The sequence below is a fragment of the Jatropha curcas genome, chromosome 9 (genome assembly GCF_041381405.1).
Source record: "Jatropha curcas cultivar XTBG-Jc1 chromosome 9, XTBG_Jcur_1.0, whole genome shotgun sequence".
NCBI lineage: Eukaryota > Viridiplantae > Streptophyta > Magnoliopsida > Malpighiales > Euphorbiaceae > Jatropha > Jatropha curcas.
This window is the reverse complement of record NC_143159.1, coordinates 14,278,509-14,299,664: the sequence shown is the minus strand read 5'-3', so window position 1 is coordinate 14,299,664 and position 21,156 is coordinate 14,278,509. Positions and strand designations below refer to the sequence as shown.

At 39.1% G+C, this 21,156-nt stretch overlaps 1 non-coding gene across 1 annotated transcript; it reads left to right on the top strand.

The window, feature by feature from the left end:
• The first annotated feature begins 13,456 nt into the window (after nucleotides 1-13,456).
• On the top strand, nucleotides 13,457-13,563 carry LOC119370685 (small nucleolar RNA R71). The gene has a single exon (XR_005178246.2). It is a non-coding gene; the product is annotated as a small nucleolar RNA R71 (small nucleolar RNA).
• The last annotated feature ends 7,593 nt before the right edge of the window (nucleotides 13,564-21,156 follow it).

The window sequence follows — 21,156 nt, the reverse complement described above, 5'->3', positions numbered from 1 at the left end:
TTGACTTTTAAGCTTTCCAAGCACGTTCCAACTTTATTCCTTTAAGCTCTAATTTTTTGCCTAAGCTGCCCTTCCGGGTTTTCAACTTAGCGAGCTACCCATTTTTGCCTAAGCCGCCCTTTCGGGTTTTCGACTTAGCGGGCCCCGACTTTTTGCCTAAGTCGCCCTTTCGGGTTTTCGACTTAGCGGGTTTTTCTTTGTTTTTTTTTATTATATTTTTTTTTATTTTTTTTTTGTTTATTTTTTTTATTAGCAAAGAAGAAAGAATGATGAAATGATGATTTTTATTAATGTTTAGACCGTGCCCAATGAGGGCGAAACTTCCCACGTGGATCTTGAATTGGCTGCCTAATTTCCTTCAGAACCAAACAACCTTCTTCTAGTTTTCGGTCTTTGACCTTCTTATTAAAATGCCGTGCCATTCTTCTTTGGTAGACTTGGGTTTGGTGGATTGCTTTCAACCGCTTTTCATCCATACCCAAGAGCTGCAAATGATAATTCTCGGCCCAATTTGCTTCACTGATCTGGCTTTCCCGGATAACCCTCGCCGACTGAACTTCCAGCTCAATAGGCAATACTGCTTCCATGCCATATACTAAGGAATACGGGGTTGCCCCAGTAGGTGTTCTAATTGAAGTCCTATATCCCCATAAGGCATTCGGCAACTGTTCATGCCAAGCTTTGTGCTTCTTAATTGTCTTTTGCAAAATAACTTTTATGGCCTTATTTGCAGCTTCTACAGCCCCGTTCGTTTGTGGACGATAGGGTGAGGACTTATGATGTTGGATTTTCGTCTCTTTCAACAAATTAGCAAATTCACCCTGGAAGTGAGCTCCATTATCCGTGGTGATCTCGAATGGCGTTCCGTACCTGCAAAGGATGTTGGTACGAACGAACTGTGCTGCCTTCTTGGCATTCAGAATCGAATAAGAGGTTGCCTCGATCCACTTAGTGAAATAATCTATAGCAACCAAAATGAATTGGTGACCGTTGGAAGCCTTCGGGTGGATTTTTCCGATCACGTCTATGCCCCAGGTCGCGAAAGGCCATGGTGAAGTGATAGGATTCAGATTGACCGGAGGCTGTTTTTGCAATTTGGCAAAAATTTGACATTCGTGGCACTTCTGCGCATGCCTCACACAATCCGCCTTCATGGTTGACCAGTAATAACCTAGGTTCATGATTTTTCGAGCCAAGGCTACCCCGTGCATGTGTGGGCCGGACCCCCCGTTATGTAAGGAATCCATGATGGTTTGAGCTTCTTCCTCATCAACGCACCTTAGGTGCAGGCCATTCCAACTTCTTTTGTATAGAACTCCCTCAGTAAGGAAATATCCGGATGCTAACTGTCTCAATGTCCGTTGATCAGTTTTGGTAGATCCCTCCGGGTAGGCTTCATTCTGAAGATAATTCTGTATATCCCAATACCAAGGCTTATCGTCGACCAAATTCATGATATGTGCTGGCTGTTTCTGTAGCCGCACTGTCAAGGGTCGAATGATTCGATCCTCTTCTACATTGACCATGGAGGCTAGAGTGGCTAGAGCATCTGCAAACTGATTTTTGGCTCGTGGTAAGTAATGGAAGGATAAATCATCAAATTGTTGAGCCAATTCATCCAAGCGTTGTAGGTAAGGAACCAAACGCTCTTCTTTAATTTTCCATTTCCTCAAAGCCTGGGAGACTATTAAGTTGGAATCTCCGAAAACCTTGAGGATCTTTATCTCCTTTTCCAAGGCTGCTTCTAACCCTCTTATGCAAGCTTCATACTCGGCTTCATTGTTAGTGCAGTTGAAATCCAATTTGACTGCGATTGGGATGTATTCTCCACAAGGAGTTTTGAATACAACTCCAACCCCATTTCCATGATAATTCGAAGCTCCATCGAAGTACATCTCCCAGACTTCACTTTCTAAGCTTAACAAATCTTCATCAGGAAATTCCACTTCCAGCATTTTGTCTCTGACTGGTAATTCAGCTAATTGATCAGCTAAAGCACCGCCTTTCACGGCCTTCCGTTGTACAAACTTTAGGTCATAAGCTGCAAGTACTGATACCCACTTTGCCATCTTACAGTCAAGAACCGGCCTCTCCATAAGGAATTTCAAGGGGTTCGACTCAGAAATAACGTACGTAGTGTAAGACGAGAGGTAGTGCTGTAGCTTGGTACAGGCCCAGACTAGAGCCAGACACAACTTCTCTACTTTATTGTATTTTAGCTCGTATTCTAGCATCCTCTTGCTAAGGTAATACACGGCATTTTCTACCCTTGTATCTTCCGCTTGTTGAGCTAACATTGCACCCATCGCTTCTTCTGTCACTGATAGGTACAACAGCAAAGGCTTTCCTAGCCTTGGTGGCTGTAAAACTGGCGGGGATAACAGATATTGCTTGACTTGGTCGAAAGCTTTTTGACAATCCTCATTCCATTTTACGGCCACTCCTTTTCTGAGCAATTTGAAAATCGGTCCACAAGTATCGGCCAATTGGTTGATGAATCGGCCGATGTACTGTAGCCTTCCTAAGAAACCCCGAACTTCTTTTTCCGTCCTTGGTGCTGGCATTCCCAAAATGGCTTTGGCTTTTGAAGGGTCAATCTCTATGCCCCTCTGGCTGACCATATGCCCTAGAAATACACCGGATGTAGCTCCGAATAGGCATTTTGCCGGGTTGAGCTTCAAATTGTACTTTCGAAGTCTAAGGAAGAACTTCTCAAGTGCGGTTGCATGTTTGTCAGCTGTTTTTGACTTAATGACCATATCGTCGACATACACTTCTACTTCTTTGTGAATCATGTCATGGAAGATGGTCGTTGCCATTCTTTGATAGGTTGCCCCGGCATTTTTGAGCCCAAAAGGCATGACCCTGTAGCAGTAGGTTCCCCATTCCGTGATGAATGCCGTCTTCTCTTTGTCTGGAAAATGCATCATTATTTGGTTATATCCAACAGCAAGATTGGTCAAGGAGACCATCTCGTGTCCCGCCATTCGGTCTACCAACAAGTCAATATGCGGCAGGGGGAAGTCGTCCTTCGGACATGCTTTATTCAAATCCCGGTAGTCTACACACATTCTGACTTTGCCATCTTTCTTCGGCACCGGTACAATGTTTGCTAACCATGTCGGGTAGGCAATGGGTTCTATGAACCTGTTCTCCAGTTGCTTGGCTACTTCCTCCTTGATTTTCAAGGACCATTCTGTCTTCAGCCTTCTTAGCTTCTGTTTTACTGGCTTAGTCTCAGGGTATACTGGAATCTTGTGCACCACTATTGCCGGGTCAATTCCCGTGATGTCACTTGCCTTCCACAAACTTCTTTAAGCATTCACTGATCTGTTCCCTGTTCACACAGTCAGATGCAATGTATGTATGTTCATTTTCTTCTTTGCCAATTATTATTTTTTTTTCATTTTTTATTTCATTTATTTCTTTTTCATTATTTTTGCTTGGAAATGCTTGGAAAGATAGACACGCGGGGTAGTCAAGAATTTGCAAGCCTTTATTGATTATGAGAGAATTGTCTTCAAAAGTTACATCGAATTTGAAATCTGGATCTTCTAGATCCGACACTAACGACTCAGAACTGGAACTGGACTCTGACTCGGTTTTAGACTCGGGGTCAGACTCAGACTCAGTACAGGACTTGATTACAGACTCTGACTCTAGGTTTGACTCGGGAGGGGGTTCATTAGCAGCGTGTTCCTCCTCGGCATACCAGTTGGTGAAAGGTCCTTCGTTCGGCTTGATCAGGCTCGGCAGGTCTTGATCCCCATTATTTCCTGTGATAACCGCAACCTCATCAAAGAGACTAGGCTGCATAAAGTCTTCTACTTCCAGTTCAGTTATTGCTTCAACTTCTTCAGATAAGCCATTTAGGTCCAGGCCACGGATGTCACTCACTTTTAGGAATAGCTCGAAAGGATCGATCAATTCCTTGGTCAGAAACAATAGCATTTACCCCGTGATTTGGTAAGGGATTAGTGCTAATGTTCGGCTTCCTTCTTGGGATGATTGAACCGTTGTCTACCAGGTCTTGGATGCGGTTCTTAAGCGTCCAGCACGCTTCAGTCTTGTGCCCGTTACCCTGATGGTACTCACAGTATTCATCAGCTTTGTAGTTCCTTCGTAATGGGTTGGGTGGTGGCCTGTCTTCTAAAGGCTTGATGTAGTTTGCTTTGACAGCTTCTCGGAATACCAAAAGGATTGGCATACCGAGATCAGTATATATTCTTCTCGACTGACTGCCGTTTCTCACGTTTCCCACACGTAAAGGATCCGTCGTGTGGGTGATGCTTGCCACTTCATGGACTTTGCTAGATTGGCTAGGTTTCTTGTATTTTGAGGTTCCCGGGTCTTCTTTCAGTTGCCCTATTTGGATTAAGTCTTCCACCTTAGTTGCAGTCGCAATGGGCGATTGGAACGTAGGCAAGTACTGTGTTTGAAGCTGTGACTGGTAGACAGGCAGTAAGTTCTTGATTATTATATCAACTTGTTCCTATTCAGAGGGTCGGCTGATCATTTGGGTGACCTTGGCCCTTTTCCTCGTAAGGAACGAGGGAAAGGGTTTATTGTTTTTCTGTTTGGTGGTTTCTAGTTTTTCTCTTATTTTCTGAGCTTCCAGCTCAGAAGCAGTTCTGGAGGGCATGTCATCCAGGTTAGGGGTAGGGTTTGTTGGTTCAGCAGTAGGACCCTGATTGGAGGTAGCAGGTTCACTTCCCCCAGCGGAAGCCCCATTTCTATTACTATTACTCAATTCAGCTATCAGGACGGTCCTTTGGGCAGTCAATGCCTCATTCATTCTGGCCTCCATTTTGGCCTCCAGTCTGGCCTCCAGTTGTTCAATAAGGTTTTGGATATCGGCAAGTGATGCCATTGATGCAGGTGGGGTTGTTGAAGTTATAGGTGAAGCTGGTGTAACTGGTGAGGCTAGTGAAGCAGGTGATAGCACCGTAGGTGTGGCTGGCACTTGAACAAGGGGTACCTGTAAGCGTAAGGGTAATGGCATTAGGGTATAGTGGGCGGTATTGTGTGTCAGAGTAACTGATATGAGGTAGACCGACTCTTTGTCCAACTGTGCATGACTAACAGAATATCTTATGTGTTCTCCATGCGTTTACCCCAATACTTATGATATGTCGTGAATGCACACAACAACACATCATAATCTGTTTTGATGAGATGCTTCACATTATCGGGTGCATACAGTCCTAAAGGATAGGTTCTATAGGCTATGACACAAATAGAGAATCGGCTTATTAAGGGACCCTTGAACCTTGAGTATGGATATACCTAACCACATGTGAAACAAAGAGTTTCGCGTGGGTCCAACGGTACGCATACTCATGTGCCACCCCCAAAAGGATTAGGGATGGTTTGCGGTAACAGGGAGGACGCTTTGGCTGTCCGTCGACATAATCAAAGAGACCTGCCGATCAGCGCTACTTGCTATCCAGACTCAGAAGTTTGAACAGAAAGAGAAGAAATTCATTTGAAGTTCATTTTTTATGCAATGGAGAAAAGGATTCTCAATCGTGCAAATAAATCAACAAGTTTTAATGTTTTAATCACATTTTTCCATTAAGTCCGGATTTATCAAGTATTCTTAAGGAAAGAACACTTGATTCGTATTAGGGTACCCTGCAAAACAAAGCATAATAAAATAATACCTTAAAGAAAGGCCAGTTAGTTTTTCACAACAATTGTAGTCCACTTTTATGCAAAATGATTACATAACCTCCCCAGTTAAGTCGCCAAACTGTGAACCCTTCCCCAAAAGCACATAGGCATATAATGCATATGATGAATGAGAAGAAATACACGTAATGTGTGTGAGTCGCCACCTTGTTTAATTATTTTAGGGTAAACTAGGAAAAAACCCTAAGTGACTCCATTTTTAATTAACCTAGTTACTAGATTAATTATCCCAATGATTAAGGCACAATCTACGAACCCGAGATGGATCCCGAGACTATGTCATGCTGATGAACTAACCGATGAATGAATGCTTTGCAAGGTGAATGATGGATTAATGAAATGTTTGAGTGATTTCGACTTGCCACCCGGGGTGAAATCCCGAATGTGCCTACGTACTTCCGTTTGAATGGAAGATCAAAGTCAACGTAGTTCGATAGGCCTTCTTTGAAGGGCTTTGAATGGGTATGCTTAATGCATGAGTGTGTATGCTTTGTGCATGAGTGTGTGTATGCTTTGTGCATTTTGTGTGTATGCTTTGTGCATTTTGTTTAGGCATTTTGCCAAAAATGTCGATTTTAAGCGATTTGTCGCTAAAATGGTTGATTTTACGGTTTTAAACCGAAAATGATTGATTTTGAGGCATTTTGCCAAAAATGTCGATTTTAAGCGATTTGTCGCTAAAATGGTTGATTTTAAGGCCTTTGGCCAAAATGTGTTGTTTTAGGCAATTAGTTTGCCAAAAATGTGCGATTTAGGCTTTAATGCCACGATTATCAATTAATCGGGCGTTCGAGCTTAATCACAATTTATTGTCGAAACGTGATTGATTAAAGCTTTTAGCCACAATTATTGATTAATTGGACTTAAGCCAGATTTATTCGAAATAAGGCGATTGAACCGTAGTTATTAATTAATTAGGCTCTTTAGCCAATATTGTCGGATTTAAGCTTAACTACCACAATTATTAATTAATCGGGCGTTAAGCTTAATCATGTTTGTTTTTATTAAAGCAGTTTATTTACCAAAAAATAATGACGTGGATGCATTTATGCAATTGTAGAATTATTAAGAGTAGAAGAGAAATATGCATGAAGTGCTAACATTAAATAGGCAGAGTTTTGTTTACATACCTGATTTAATCGACGACCGCTTCTTAACTCCCGATTAAGCTCCTCGCTTAGGAAATATTAATTAATTTTAATTTGTTTAATTTTAATGTCCAAATATCACAATAAAAAAGCAATAAAAAATTAAATTAAATGCAAAAAGCGGTAAAGAAAACGCAAGGAGCGTGAGAGGGAGAAGGATTCGTCCGTCAAAACGGACAAGGTGTACCAAAAAACAGCCTGAAAATGGCCTATTTATAGGCCATTTTCGGGTCCCGGGCGGTGGCTGCCGCTGTGCATGGCGGTAGCCACCGCCAGAAAATCTGGGCGGTAGCTGCCGCCCAGGCTCGGCGGTAGCTACCGCCCTGTCGGTGGGGCGACAGGCCCCGCCCGCGCAGGGCGAGAGGCCCCGCGTGTGCTGGCGGCAGGCCTCGCCCAGGGCGCGAGGGGGGGGCCAGGCCCTGCGCGCGGGGCGACAGGCCTCGCTCGCGCGGGGCGAGAGGCCTCGCCCGCGCGGGGCGAGAGGCCTCGCCCTCGCGCGGCGCGGGAGGCCTCGCCCGCGCGGGCGAGAGGCCTCGCCCTCGCGCGGTGCGGGAGGTCTCGCCCGCGCGGGGCGAGAGTCCTCGCTCGCGCGCGGCGCGGGAGGCCTCGCCCGCGCGAGGCGAGAGGTTTCGCCCGCGCGGGGCGAGGGGTCTCGCTCGCGCGCGGCGCGAGGGGCCTCGCCCGCGCGCGGTGCGAGGGGCCTCGCCCGCGCTGGGCGAGGGTCCCCGCCCACGCTGGGCGAGGGTTCTCGCCCGCGCTGGGCGCCAGGCCCCGCCCGCGCTGGGCGAGGGCTGTCGCCCGTGCTTGGTGGGGGCTGGCGCCGCCGTGGCCGGTGCGGCCACCGTGTGTCGCTTCGGGAGCTGTTTTGGGAGTTTCGGACCTCCGAAAAATATTCCGGGACCTGTTCCGCGATCCTCGTAAAATTCCGGACGTTTCAAGTACCATATTGATATATTTTCGGTGAACTTCTGAAATGGCCTCCGGTCCGGCCGGACTGTTTGCAGTCCGGAAAAATTGGCTCTTTGAGCCTTGTGAGTCAAAGTTACTGTAGCAAATGCACTGTAGCACAATTAAATTTGCTGTAGCAAATTCATTGTAGCACAGTCAAATTTACTGTAGCAAAGTCAACCAATAGGCTTTTTGAGCCTCAAAATTTGAGTATTCACAATGCAATAAAACTTTTTGCCCAACCACAAACTGCTTCCTTATGAGTTTATCATGAAATGCCTTTGTCTTTTCCTTATAGATCCTAGAATTCTCATAAGCGTCAAGCCGAATTTCCTCTAATTCTTGCAATTGTAACTTCCTTTCCACACTAGCAGTATCTAGGTCCAAATTACAATGTCTAATAGCCAATAAGCCTTATATTCTATCTCAACTGGAAGGTGACACATCTTACCAAAAACAAGCCTGTAAGGGGACATACCTATGGTTGTCTTATAGGCTGTCCTATAAGCCCACAAAGCATCATCAAGTTTAAGGCTCCAATCCTTTCTATTCGGCTTCACTGTCTTCTCTAGGATAGACTTCACCTCGCTGTTAGATACCTCAGCCTGCCCACTTGTTTGAGGATGATAAGTTGTAGACACTTTATGAAAAACACCATATTTCTTTAATAATGCCTCCATAGCTCTATTACAAAAATGAGTGCCTCTGTCACTAATTAAAGCTCTTGGAATTCCAAATCTGCTAAAAATGATTGACTTGATAAAATCTACAACAGCTTTAGAATCATCAGTTCTGGTGGCTTTAGCTTCCACCCATTTAGAAACATAATCTACAGCAAGCAATATATAAGTAAAACCAAAAGAAGAAGGAAATGGACCCATGAAATCAATACCCCACACATCAAAAATCTCACATACAAGTATTGAGGTTTGAATCATTTCATTTCTACGAGATATACTTCTTGTTCTTTGACATTGTTCACAATTTTTGCAGAAAATATAAGCATCACGAAATATGGTAGGCCAATAAAAACTGCAATCCAATATCTTCCTACTTGTTCTCTTAGGTCCAAAATGGCCTCCACATGTAAATGAATGACAAAAAACCAGAATTGACTTAATCTCATTATCAGGAACACACCTCTTAATAATTTGGTCAGAACAAAATTTCCACAAATATGGTTCATCCCATACATAACCTAGACTCACTTTTCAATTTTTCCTTTTTAGCTCTATTCAAATCAGAAGGCATGGTTTTAGTAACCAAATAATTTACCAAATCAGCGTACCAAGGGATCATACCTTGTAGTTCAAAAAGCTGCTCATCAGGAAATAATTCCTGCAAAGGAATTGGATCCTCTTGTGTTACTAACCTGCTTAAATGATCTGCTACCAAATTTTCAGCACCTTTCTTATCTTTAATTTGAAGATCAAATTCTTGCAAAAGAAGAATCCGTCTAATTAACCTTGGCTTTGCTTCCTTCTTTGCTAAGAGAAACTTTAAAGCTGCATGATCAGAAAACACAATCACTTTAGAACTAAGCAAATATGACCGAAATTTATCTAAAGCAAAAACAATAGCTAAAACTCTTTTTCAGTAGTGGAATAATTGCGCTGTGCTGAATTTAATGTCCTGGATGCATAATAAATCACATGAAAAAGCTTTTCCACACGCTACCCTAAGACAGCTCCCACTGCATAATTACTTTCATCACACATTATTTCAAATGGTTTAGTCCAGTTAGGAGCCTGAATAATAGGAGGTGATGACAATATTAACCTTAGCTTGTCAAAAGCCTCCTTGCATTCTTCACCAAACTCAAATTTAACATCTTGTTGCAAGAGCCTAGATAAAGGTATTGCTATCTTAGAAAAGTCCTTGATAAACCTTCGGTAGAAACTTGCATGACCAAGAAAAGAGCGCAATTCCCTCACAGTTGTGGGGTAAGGTAAATTCACAATTAAATCAATCTTTGACTTATCTACCTCAATACCCCTATTAGAAACAACATGCCCCAAAACAATTCCTTGTTCTACCATAAAATGACACTTTTCATAATTCAAAACAAGATTTTTTTCAATGCATCTCTCAAGAACAGAAGATAAATTATGCAAACATGCATCAAATGAATCTCCATACACAGTAAAATCATCCATGAACACCTCAATGCAATTATCAATAAAATCTGAGAATATGCTAACCATACATCTCTGAAATGTTGTAGGTGCATTACAAAGTCCGAATGACATTCTTCTAAATGCAAAAGTGACGCGGAACCCAATGAAAATAAATTTCATGAACTCAATGACAAGTTTTGGAAGAGATCAAAGATCTAGAATAAATTCCCCTCTATGGCACCCAAAGCTTAAAGAAGCAAGAACACCAATAATAGAGTAAAAGAATAAGATAAACGCCACAAAGAATTGATAAGTTTACCTTGATTCTTGATGCAATTAGAAGAATGCAATCTCACACTCTCTAAAAACATGAACACGCCTAAGCATGAAGAAGTAGTCTTTAATTCATTGAATAATTGTTGAATAATTACAAAATAACAAGCTATTTATACTAATCTAAGAGGTCCAGATCCTTAGAGGATTTAGAGTTAGCTAAGGAGTAGGATTTAGCAAATCTAAACCAACTAAGGAGTTGACTAACAAAATCATAACAACTTAAGGATTTGGAGATCTAATCCAAATCCACTAAAGATTGACTAAATCTAATCAAAATAAGGCTAATTATTCAAGGGTGGCCGAAATATTGGAGGCCCAACCCATTAGCATTGCAAAAACACAAAATAAGCTAACTAACTAATGAGAGGCAGACAGTTGCACGGTCCAGGGCGTGCCAAGGCGCACGGGCGTGCGCGCATGTATGAGTGTTCCTCGCGAGAGGCAGAGAAGTGCACGGCCTGTGGCGTGCTGATTGGCACGGGCGTGCGCGCATATTTGTGTGTCCCTCGCGAGAGGCAGAGAAGTGCACGGTTTTGGGGCGTGCTAATTGGCACGGGCGTGCGCGCATGCATGAGTTTCCCTTGCGAGAGGCAGTAGAGTGCACGGTCTGGGGCGTGCTATCTTGCACGGGCGTGCTTCTACAAGCCTTCAAGTCAAAGTTACTGTAGAAAAAGTCAAATTTACTGTAGCAGACGTGTCCAACTCAACATGTGCTTTCAATAATGTGAGAAACTTAGGTGTTCCCCATGCTTCCTTGAACTTTATGGTTGAGTGGTATCGATTCCGTATCAAAAAGTTCCAAAAGGACAAGTGAAGGTAGTCTTCTCTTGGTCCTCTGGTGCTATCACAACTTGATTATATCCCGAAAAGCCATCAAGAAAATAGAAATAAAACTTACATGCTAACCGCTCAAGCATTTGATCAATGAATGGTAATGGAAAGTGGTCCTTCCTTGTTGAAGAATTTAACTTGCGGTAATCTATGCACATACGCAATCCACTTTGAATCCTTGTTGGAACAAGCTCATTATTTTGATTTGCTACAACAGTGACACCTGATTTCTTTGGCACAACTTGAACCGGACTTACCCATTTACTGTCTGAAATTGGGTAAATCACCCCAGCATCTAATAGCTTCAAGATTTCCTTCTTCACAACTTCCATCATTTGTGGGTTCAACCTCCTTTGAGCCTCTCTACTTGGTTTAACATCATCTTCTAACAAAATCCTATGCATACACACTGATGGACTTATGCCTTTGATGTCAGCTAATGACCAACCAATAGCTTCTTTGTGCATCCTCAAAACTCTTATCAATCTTTCTTCTTGAATCCTTGTTAACTTACTTGAAATGATAACCGGAAGTGTCTCATTATCTCCCAAGTAAATATACTTCAAATGCTCAGGCAACTGTTTGAGTTCAAGAACTGGTGCATCTAAAATAGAAGGCAATAGTTTTGTGTGATGAGGTAAATCAATCTTAGAAACTCCATACCTTTTTGCAATTAATGGTAATGACTGTAATGCCATTACTGCATCTTGAACCTCTGCACTTAGTGGCTGATTGGTACTATCTTCATGAATTCCTTGACTAATCACCACTCTAACTCATCCTCATTGCTTAACTCAAAGACATCCTGCACAAATGTATCGATTACATCAATAGAAAAAATAGAATGATCATCAGTAGGATGCTTCATGGCATCAAAAATATTAAATTTAACAACTTCTCCATCAAACTCCATGGTTAAAGTGCCACCATCCACATCAATCTTTGTCTTGGCAGTTTTTAGAAAAGGTCTTCCGAATAAAATCAAAGCAGAATTTGATGTGGGAACAGCATCCCCCATATCCAAAATGTAAAAATCTGCTGGAAAAATTAATTGTCCAACCTACACCAAAACATCCTCAACTACTCCCACAGGGTAAGCATTAGAACGATCAGCCAATTGAATAATAACACTGGTTTCCTTCAAAGTGTTCAAATTCAAAGTTTGAAAAACTGAATATCACATAACATTAATAGATGCTCCTAAATCTGCCATTGCTCGTTCAAATTTAGAATCACCTATTCTACATGGGATAGAAAATGAACCTGGATCCTGACATTTAGGGGGTAATTTCCATTGAATAAATGCTGACACATTTTCCCCGACACTAACTTTTTCATTATTCCTCAACTTGCGCCTTGTAAGGTACACAATTCTTTAAGGAATTTTGCACACTTGGGGATTTGTTTGATCGCCTCAAGTAAAGGTATATCAACCTCTACTTTTCTGAAAGTCTACAAAATCTCTTGTTCTTATTCTTCTTTCTTTGTCTTGGCCAACCTACTAGGAAATGGAGGAACATAATTATTAGCATCATTTTAAGTTTAGAATTTACCTCAACTTTAGGAACCTCACAATCCTTTGCACTCTGCTGCTTCTTTTTCCTTGACTCGTGTATAACTTGATTATCAACTTCTTTCCCACTTCGTAAAACTATAGCACTTGCATTTTCTCTAGGGTTTATCACTGTTTGTGATGGAAGCTTACCGGAACCTTGAGCTTCAAGTTTACCCACAGATGAAGCTAACTGACCAATTTGCTTCTCTATGTTCTGAATGATATTCCTAGTCTCTTGTTGAAATTGTTGTGTATTATGAGCTAAAGCCTTAACAATTTCATCAAGTGACATACCTTGATTTTGGGAAGAGGAAGGCAATTGAGTTACTTGTGGTCTTTGCTACTGGTATCGATTTTGTACCGGTTGATTCCCATTGCTCAAATTTGGATGGTCTCGCCATCCTGGATTATAAGAGTTAGAATAGGGGGTCATACCTGCGTTGTTGCTGTCCAAAATTACCTACTGCACTGGCATGTTGCACTAATTCATCCTCTTGGAGTGTAGGACACATATCAGTAGCTGACCCGAAGCAGAACAAATTCCACATGCCTTAACAGTTTGAATATTCTCTACAGCCAATTGTCTCACTAAAGAAGTTAAATCAGAAATTTATCTCTCAAGATTAGATGTACTTATCTCATTAACCTTTTTAGGTGTGTGATCCATTCTCATTCCAAACTGTTGAGAATTTGCTGCCATGTTAGCAATCAGCCTCCTTGCATCTTCCGGTGTTTTGTCAACCAAAGCCCCTCCACTAGCAGCATCTATCATGCTACGGTCCATTAGTAGAAGTCCTTCATAGAAATATAGGATCAAAAGTTGCTCACTAATTTGATGATGAGGGCAGCTTGCACAAAGCTTTTTGAACCGTTCCCAATACTCATACAAACTCTCTTCATTGTATTGTCGAATGCCACAAATTTCTTTTCTTATGTTGGTAGCCCTTAAAGCAGGAAAATACTTCTCTAGAAACATTCGCTTCATCTCATTCCATGAGTTGATAGATCCGGAAGGAAGGTAATACAACCAATCCTTTGTTTTATCTTCCAATGAGAAAGGAAAAGCTCGAAGCTTAATTTGCTCCTCTGAAACTCCCTGAGGTTTCATACTAGAACACACCACGTGAAACTCTTTTAAATGCTTATGTGGATCTTCACCTGAAAGACCATGGAACTTAGGCAACAAATGGATTAGTCCAGATTTTAATTTAAAAGCAGCATCTAAAGTAGGAAATTGAATACACAAAGGTTGCTGATTTAGGTCAGGTGTAGCCAATTCTTTCAAGGTTCTGGCAGCCATGGTATCAATTCCAGAATCTGAATCTCAAAATTGATTCCCTCGGAGAATTGTTTGAACTATCAGTAATCGTCCATTCAGATGAGGCTTGACTCAAATTAGCTTGTTTAGCTAATTTCCTCAAACGTTTATCTGTTTTTTCTACTTTAGGATCAAAAAGAATTTCACCAGATTGAGAACTTCTTGTCATAAACCAAATGACTTCAATTCTCCTTCAATTCTACAAATTTTACCACAAACCTAAAACCACAACACTACACAAAGGTAAGAAAACTATTTTAACAAAATAAAAACACAAAATATAATAATCTTTCAGTCCCCGGCAATGGCGCCAAAATTTTGATGGTTGTCGATTCCACCGAAAATTAATTACTGAATTTTAATTGCAGAAGTGGTAAATTCAGGTCGAACCCTAGAGACTGAAATCTTAAATTTTGTGATATTTTGTAAAGAGAAAAAGGGGGGTTGGCTTTTGAAAATTCACTTAGAGAAATCAAAATAAAACTGACTATTAAACTTAAATTGAAACTCAATCTAATAAACATTCAATTCAAGGCAATTTATAATCCAATGTATAAATGATCACAGACAAATTTTGAATGAATTACTCTTTGAATACTTAACTGAAACTTACCAACAAGCATGATAAATTCCCTGACTCCCCTATTACAATTAATTTGAGCCCAGCACCTTTATTAACTCTAATTATTAAATGAGCAGGTATTAAGCAATCTTTTTCAATCTAATAAAACAGTAAGGACATGAAGTAGTTAAATTTCAACAATAATTTAAAAGCATAAATTATTTAATTCAACCCTATTGTTTCTTTAGATTATTACCAAAAACTTGGAACATAATCAATAAAACCTAATTGCTACTAACACTCAATCTTTCACAACAATTACGGATTATGAAGATGAAATAGCACTTAATCCTACCAAATAATTAACTAATAGGCCTTTTTAGCAAATCACCCAATAGAATTAACACCTTAATTGCAAGAAACAACAGATATTCAAAGAACAATTATTTAAATTAAGAACAGGCCTCACAATTATACATATGGAAATTGAATGCCTTGAACTGAACTAAGAAATTAGTCACTCATATTCATGGCTTTCAATCACCAAAACAAACGAATACGAAACAAAATCTCAAATTAGATGATGAACTATGTGGGACGAAAAACATGCCTCTTGCTGCTCTAGAATCGTAACTATATATAGCCTCTCAAAAGACCTAAAGAATCTCTAATCACTTGGGAACTGTAAAAAAACAGTCAACAGAAATCTTTATTGTGCTGATTCTCTCTCATTTTTCAGCAACTTCCTTTTCGAATCTGATTCTGACTTCTTCAACAAACTTGCATATCTCCTTCTCACCTTTCTAACAAACTAAGGCTCGCCCAACAGACACTCACAGCAGAAGATATGATCTAAAAACCAAATTAGGTTGAAGCAGATATTTTTGCTCAAAACGTAATCTTTTATGGCGTTTTTGACAATAAAAATGACTTCACTTCATTTAGTTGTCTTCATAGCAACTGTAGGACCATATTCTAAGATTTAAATGGGCCCATGCTGAGCTAATTTTGACTCTTTGAGATCCAGATATGTCTTAAACAATAAAACCCCTTCATGCATGTTCATTCATGACATTTGTTCTAGATTCAGAGCTCTTTTTGATGAATTTCAAGGCTAAATTGAATCTTGCCTCCTCTTAGAAATTTGTAGAGCTCCTTTCTATCTTCCTAACAAATCACAAATCAATCAATTTGAACATCTATACATTCAGTTATGCCTGAAGAAGCAAACAATGGTCAAAATATTAACAATGCTGAAAATTCCTCAATTAAATGGTATTATTCAAAAAATAACTTAGATCATGTCTAATTGATAAAAATTGTTCAACCAACTGATTTAAGCTTGAAAACAACTTAAAAATACCAAAAATATTAAGAATAAAAGAGGCAATTTATGCACATATCATCGAAATTCTCCAAATTGAAATCGAAGTGGCAAAAGCTTCCATCCTCTTCATCATAATAACTGAAAACTCTTTCATGCCAACATCAAAGTAAGCATAATATGAGTTGTACATAGACTTTCGATAGAGATGACGATCTTATAGCTATGGTGGTGTAAGAGACGGTGGTGTTGTAATGGCTAGGCAAATTCAAGAGCTTCTGTCAGAGGCTGATTCTAAGGGGTGCCTTTCGCAAGATCATTTTAAAAAATATTTAGGACTATTGTGATTTAGGGATTTTTAAGAATATTAATAAATAGCCATTGATATATTTATTTTCTATCATTGTAAGTTTTGCAAAAAATACTATACCAAATACCATTAATTTATTGGATATTTTAACTTTTTAATGGTTTCTTGGTAAATTTCACTACAAAAAAATGCACTTTTGTGACCGATTTTTGTGATTGACGTACATCAGTCGCAATATTGCGACCAATTGCGATGATTAGGAAATTGAATATCCACTGACAGATTTGCGATTAAAGTGCGACAGAATTTGCGATGGAATTGCGACCTCTAGAACATTCATCGCAAATTAAAAAGCTAATAACTCCCACAAGTTTGGTTTCCACTTTTCAACTCAATTGTGACGGATTTGCGACAAATTTTGCGATGGATTTGCGGTCGTTTCACAGTCCGTCGCAAAATTGCCTACTGAATTTCAGCACCAAATTTAGTTTGTGGTTTGCGACCAATTAGTGATAGATTTTAAACCTATATTTTGCGACCGACTATTTTGGTCTCAAGTCGGTCACAATTTGGCTGACAGTAAAATGACATCGCAGGATTAAAAACTACGACCGATTTTGTTAACGAATCGGTCGTAAAAAAGTAGGGCCTTATAAACCCTTGGTTGCCTTAGGCACGAGTGCAGCACCTCTTCTCCACATTCCTTTATTGCAGTGCCGTTTCCAGCCGCCTCCTCTTTGTTGCAGCGCCGGTGTGAATACTCAAATTTTGAGGCTCGAAAAGCCAGTTTTCCCGGACTGCGAACAGTCCGGCCGGACCGGAGGCCATTTTGGAAATTTACCGAAAATATGCCAATATGGTACTTAAAACGTCCGGGATGTCGCGAGGATCGCGGAACTGGTCCCGGAATATTTTTTGGAGGTCCGAAACTCCAGAAAAAGCCTCCGGAACGTAAAACTAGAAAGTCCGCCGGCCGCGGCGGTGGCAGCAGCCGCCCTTCACGGCGGCGGCTCCGGCCGCTGCCGCCTGCCTCCAGCGGGCCGAGTCGCCGAGCTCCGGCGGCCCAGCCGCCGGTCTCCGGCGGTTGAGCCGCCGAACCTGGCCGCCGAGCCCGGCGGCCCAGCCGCCGAGCCAGGCGGCCCAGCCGCCGAAACAGTCCGAAATTGCCTATAAAAGCAGCCCCGGACCTTCTGTTTTCGACACTCAGTCTGTGTTGACGGACGCTCCTTCTCCCCTACGCTCCTTGCGATTCTTTTACTGCTTTTTCTGCATTTTTAATTTAGTTTTTATTGCTTTCTTGTTGTGATAATTGGTCACTTAAATTAAATTAAAATTAATTAAAATTCCCTTAACGAGGAGCTTAACCTGGAATTAAGAAGTGGCCGTCGATTAAATCAGGTACATGAACTAAACTCTGTCTATTTAATTTTAGCACTTCATGCATGCTTCTTTTCTACTCCTAATAACTCTACAACTGCATAAATGCATTCACATCACAATTAGGCAAATAAACTGCCTCAATTAAATATGATTAAGCTTTAATGCCCGGTTAATCAATAATCGTGGTATTAAGCTTAAATCCGACAATATCGGCTAAAAGGACCTAGTTAATCAATAACTACGGTTAATTGCCTTTATTTCGAACAGCCTGGCTTAAGTCCAATTAATCAATAATTGTGGCTAAGAAGCCTTAATCAATCACGTTTTGGCAACAAATTGCCTACAATTGAATCAATCACATTTTGGCAAAAAATTGCCCACGGTTCAATCAATTTTTGGCAAACAAATTGCCTATAAGTTAGATTAACCACTTTTTAGCGACAAATCGCTTAAATCACAATTTTTGGCTAAAAGCCTTCAAACAATTGCTTTTGGCAAATAAATTGCCTTAAGTCAATCAATTTTGGCGACAAACGCCCAATCAATCAATTTTTAGGCAATAAATTGCCTAAATCAATTCATTTTGGCTAAAAGCCTTAAATCAGTCATTTTGGCGACAAACGCCTGAATAATCACTTTTGGCAAAAATTGCCTAAATCTTTTGGCTAAACGCCTTCCCATACCAACTTTTGGCACAAATGCCTTGATCACTTTGGTGACGAATCGCCTAACCATTTTTTGGCAATAATAAGCCCAAACATCAATTTTTGGCAAACTAATTGCCTAAATCAATCTTTTTGGCTAAAAGCCACTAAAATCAACATTTTTGGCATCAAATGCCTAAAAATCAATTCTTTGGCAAAATGCCTAAACAAAATGCACGAAGCATACACACACTCATGCATTAAGCATACCCATTCAAAGCCCTTCAAAGAAGGCCTATCGAACTACGTCGACTTTGATCTTCCATTCAAACGGAAGTACGTAGGCACGTTTGGGATTTAACCCCGAGCGGCAAGTCAAAATCACATAAACACTTTCATTGGTCCAATTACATCATTTTACCCTGCAAAGCATTCATTATTTTGGTTAGTTCATCAGCATGACATAGTCTCGGGATCCACCTCGGGTTCATAGACCATGCCTTAACATTGGGTTAATTAATCTAATAATTAGGTTAATTAAAAATTGGAGTCACTTAGGGTTTTTTCCTAGTTTACCCTAAAATAATTAAACAAGGTGGCGACTCATACATTCACGTGCATTTCTGCCCTTTAGTCACATGCATTTGTATGCTTATGATGTTGTGGGGAGGGGTTCACAGCCGGTCGCCGAAGAAGCACCTCTTGTCACAGTTTCTTCTTCTTCGTTCGCGTTCGATGGTTAGGTACACCTGTTGCTGTCATTTTTTTTTTTTGGTTTTTTTTGTGGATTTCGTTTTGAAGCTGAATGCAATTTCGTTTTTTGTAGTCATTATTGTAGTTACATGAAATGGAATTAACGAAGTGTTGCTATTATTGTATTTATTATTGTTGTTTTTTTTTTTTTTTTTTTTTTGCGTTGTGTTGTTATTGTCAGTATCCTTCTCTTACCTGAAGAGAAGTTTCTACAGTTTTTTGCTCTTGGTTTTGGTTTTCTTATCAATCTGATTTAGGGTGGGTGGAGGGCTGTTTGTATTTCGGTTTGATTTGGTTTGAATATAATAATTGTCAAACCTAAAGTGACGGCTTAAAAAAAATTAAAATCAAATCAAACCATCAAAATTTCAAAGCAAACAAAACCTTTGACGGTTGTTTGGTTTGACTGTTTAGGCGGTTTGAAATAAGAGAAATTAAACTTCTTCATTCATTTAGTTAACAAGAAAGAAAAAGATTAACATTATACTAAATATGAAAAATAAATTACTAAAATTATGCCATAAATACACATGATTTTGAATAGGTATTAGAAATTTTTAAATTAATTTTTATATATGTATATTCTTAGTATAGTATAAAAAATATTATATATTCAGAAAGATAATAATTAAGCAATTTATAAATATAGAATTTAAATTTGATTTAATTACGTCTATTGTTAAAAATTATAAACAATTATAAAAATCTATAGTTTTACTCATATAGTTTGTGCATATATATTAATCTAATTTTATATAAATATTTAACATTTGAATATTATATAAAATAATTATATAATTTATCTAATTTCTATAAAAAATTATTATTCAATTATTATCCAATATAAACTAATCTCATAATTTACTATCCAATATAAATTAATCAATACAAAGGAAAATTCATTCAACAAAGTTAAATTGAATTTAAAAGTTCAAAACATATATATGTAACGGTTTGATTCGATTACTGAGTATGATTTAATAGTAATCAAAATTTATAAAAATCAAATTTAAAAAACCAACTTCTATATTATGTATTTAAATTTATTTTTTTGAAATTAGTTTATATTGATTTGTGTTATCATTTGATTGGAAATCACATAAATGATGCGTTTGAGTTAAAGGCCTAGTAGTGGCCATTTTGACTTTGGAGAATGTTGGGATTATATAGAAGTGTTTATGTGAGTGTGTTTTGACTTGAGATTTGATTATGTTATACTGAAGTGCTGTCGAAATTTTTTTAAAAAATAAATATAAGGAATCGTACACTTACTGATATTATACTAAGTTTATATATATATATATATATATATATATAGTTAACCTTAGTTAGAAATAATAACCTAGTGAGTTTACATATATATAGCTACCCTTATTATAGAAATAACCTTAGTAAGTTAGAAATGTAAATGGAACAATACTATTGGTCTGTTTTAAGGATGATTTAGGACTAATGCAATTACATATAATTTGCCCTTTATAAACAGAGTGTTAATTACGTAAAAAAATGCGGACTAATCGAGATTGGACGTACTGGAGGTACGAGGTCAATGGGATATTAAGAAAAGAATTCTTGCAAGGATTGGAATCGTTTATAGAGTTTGCAGTTGGTAATCCTAGTTGTATGAATGGTAATAAGTTAAGGTGTCCATGTAATCACAAAAAGTGTCAAAATAGAGCCTTCTTAGATATCGATCCAATTAAACTTCATTTATGCACAAATGGGTTCATGGAAATTATTATGAATGGATACATCAAGGTGAACCTCGAGTTTCTAGTGGGTCAGGCCACTCTATTTCTATAAGTTTAGAAGGTCAACTTTTGCAATTTCAGTACGGTAATCGATGCAATGATACAGTAATCGATGCGGGTAGAGTAGAATTTGTTGGCTCAAGGGTCAAATTCTAATCTCGAAATTTTGATGATTAAAACAAAACAAATAAATTTAAATTATATTATTTGTGCTAATATTATTTTATGCAGAATTCTTATGGAAAGAAAATGAACAAGGCAAGTCCTACAAAAATCCATAGTGTGTGAAGATATCCGAAGACTCTAGTGGTTACGTACTTAGGATACATTGTAGGATAGAGAGAAAATTCATCTATAAGCACAAAAACTAATCTTTCTCTCATCAAAAATATTTTTCGAAAATTAGATTCTTCAAAATAAATCTTTTCGTCATAGTTGTTTTCGAAATTCGTTTAAAAGAAATCAAAATGATTCAATTACCTAAAATT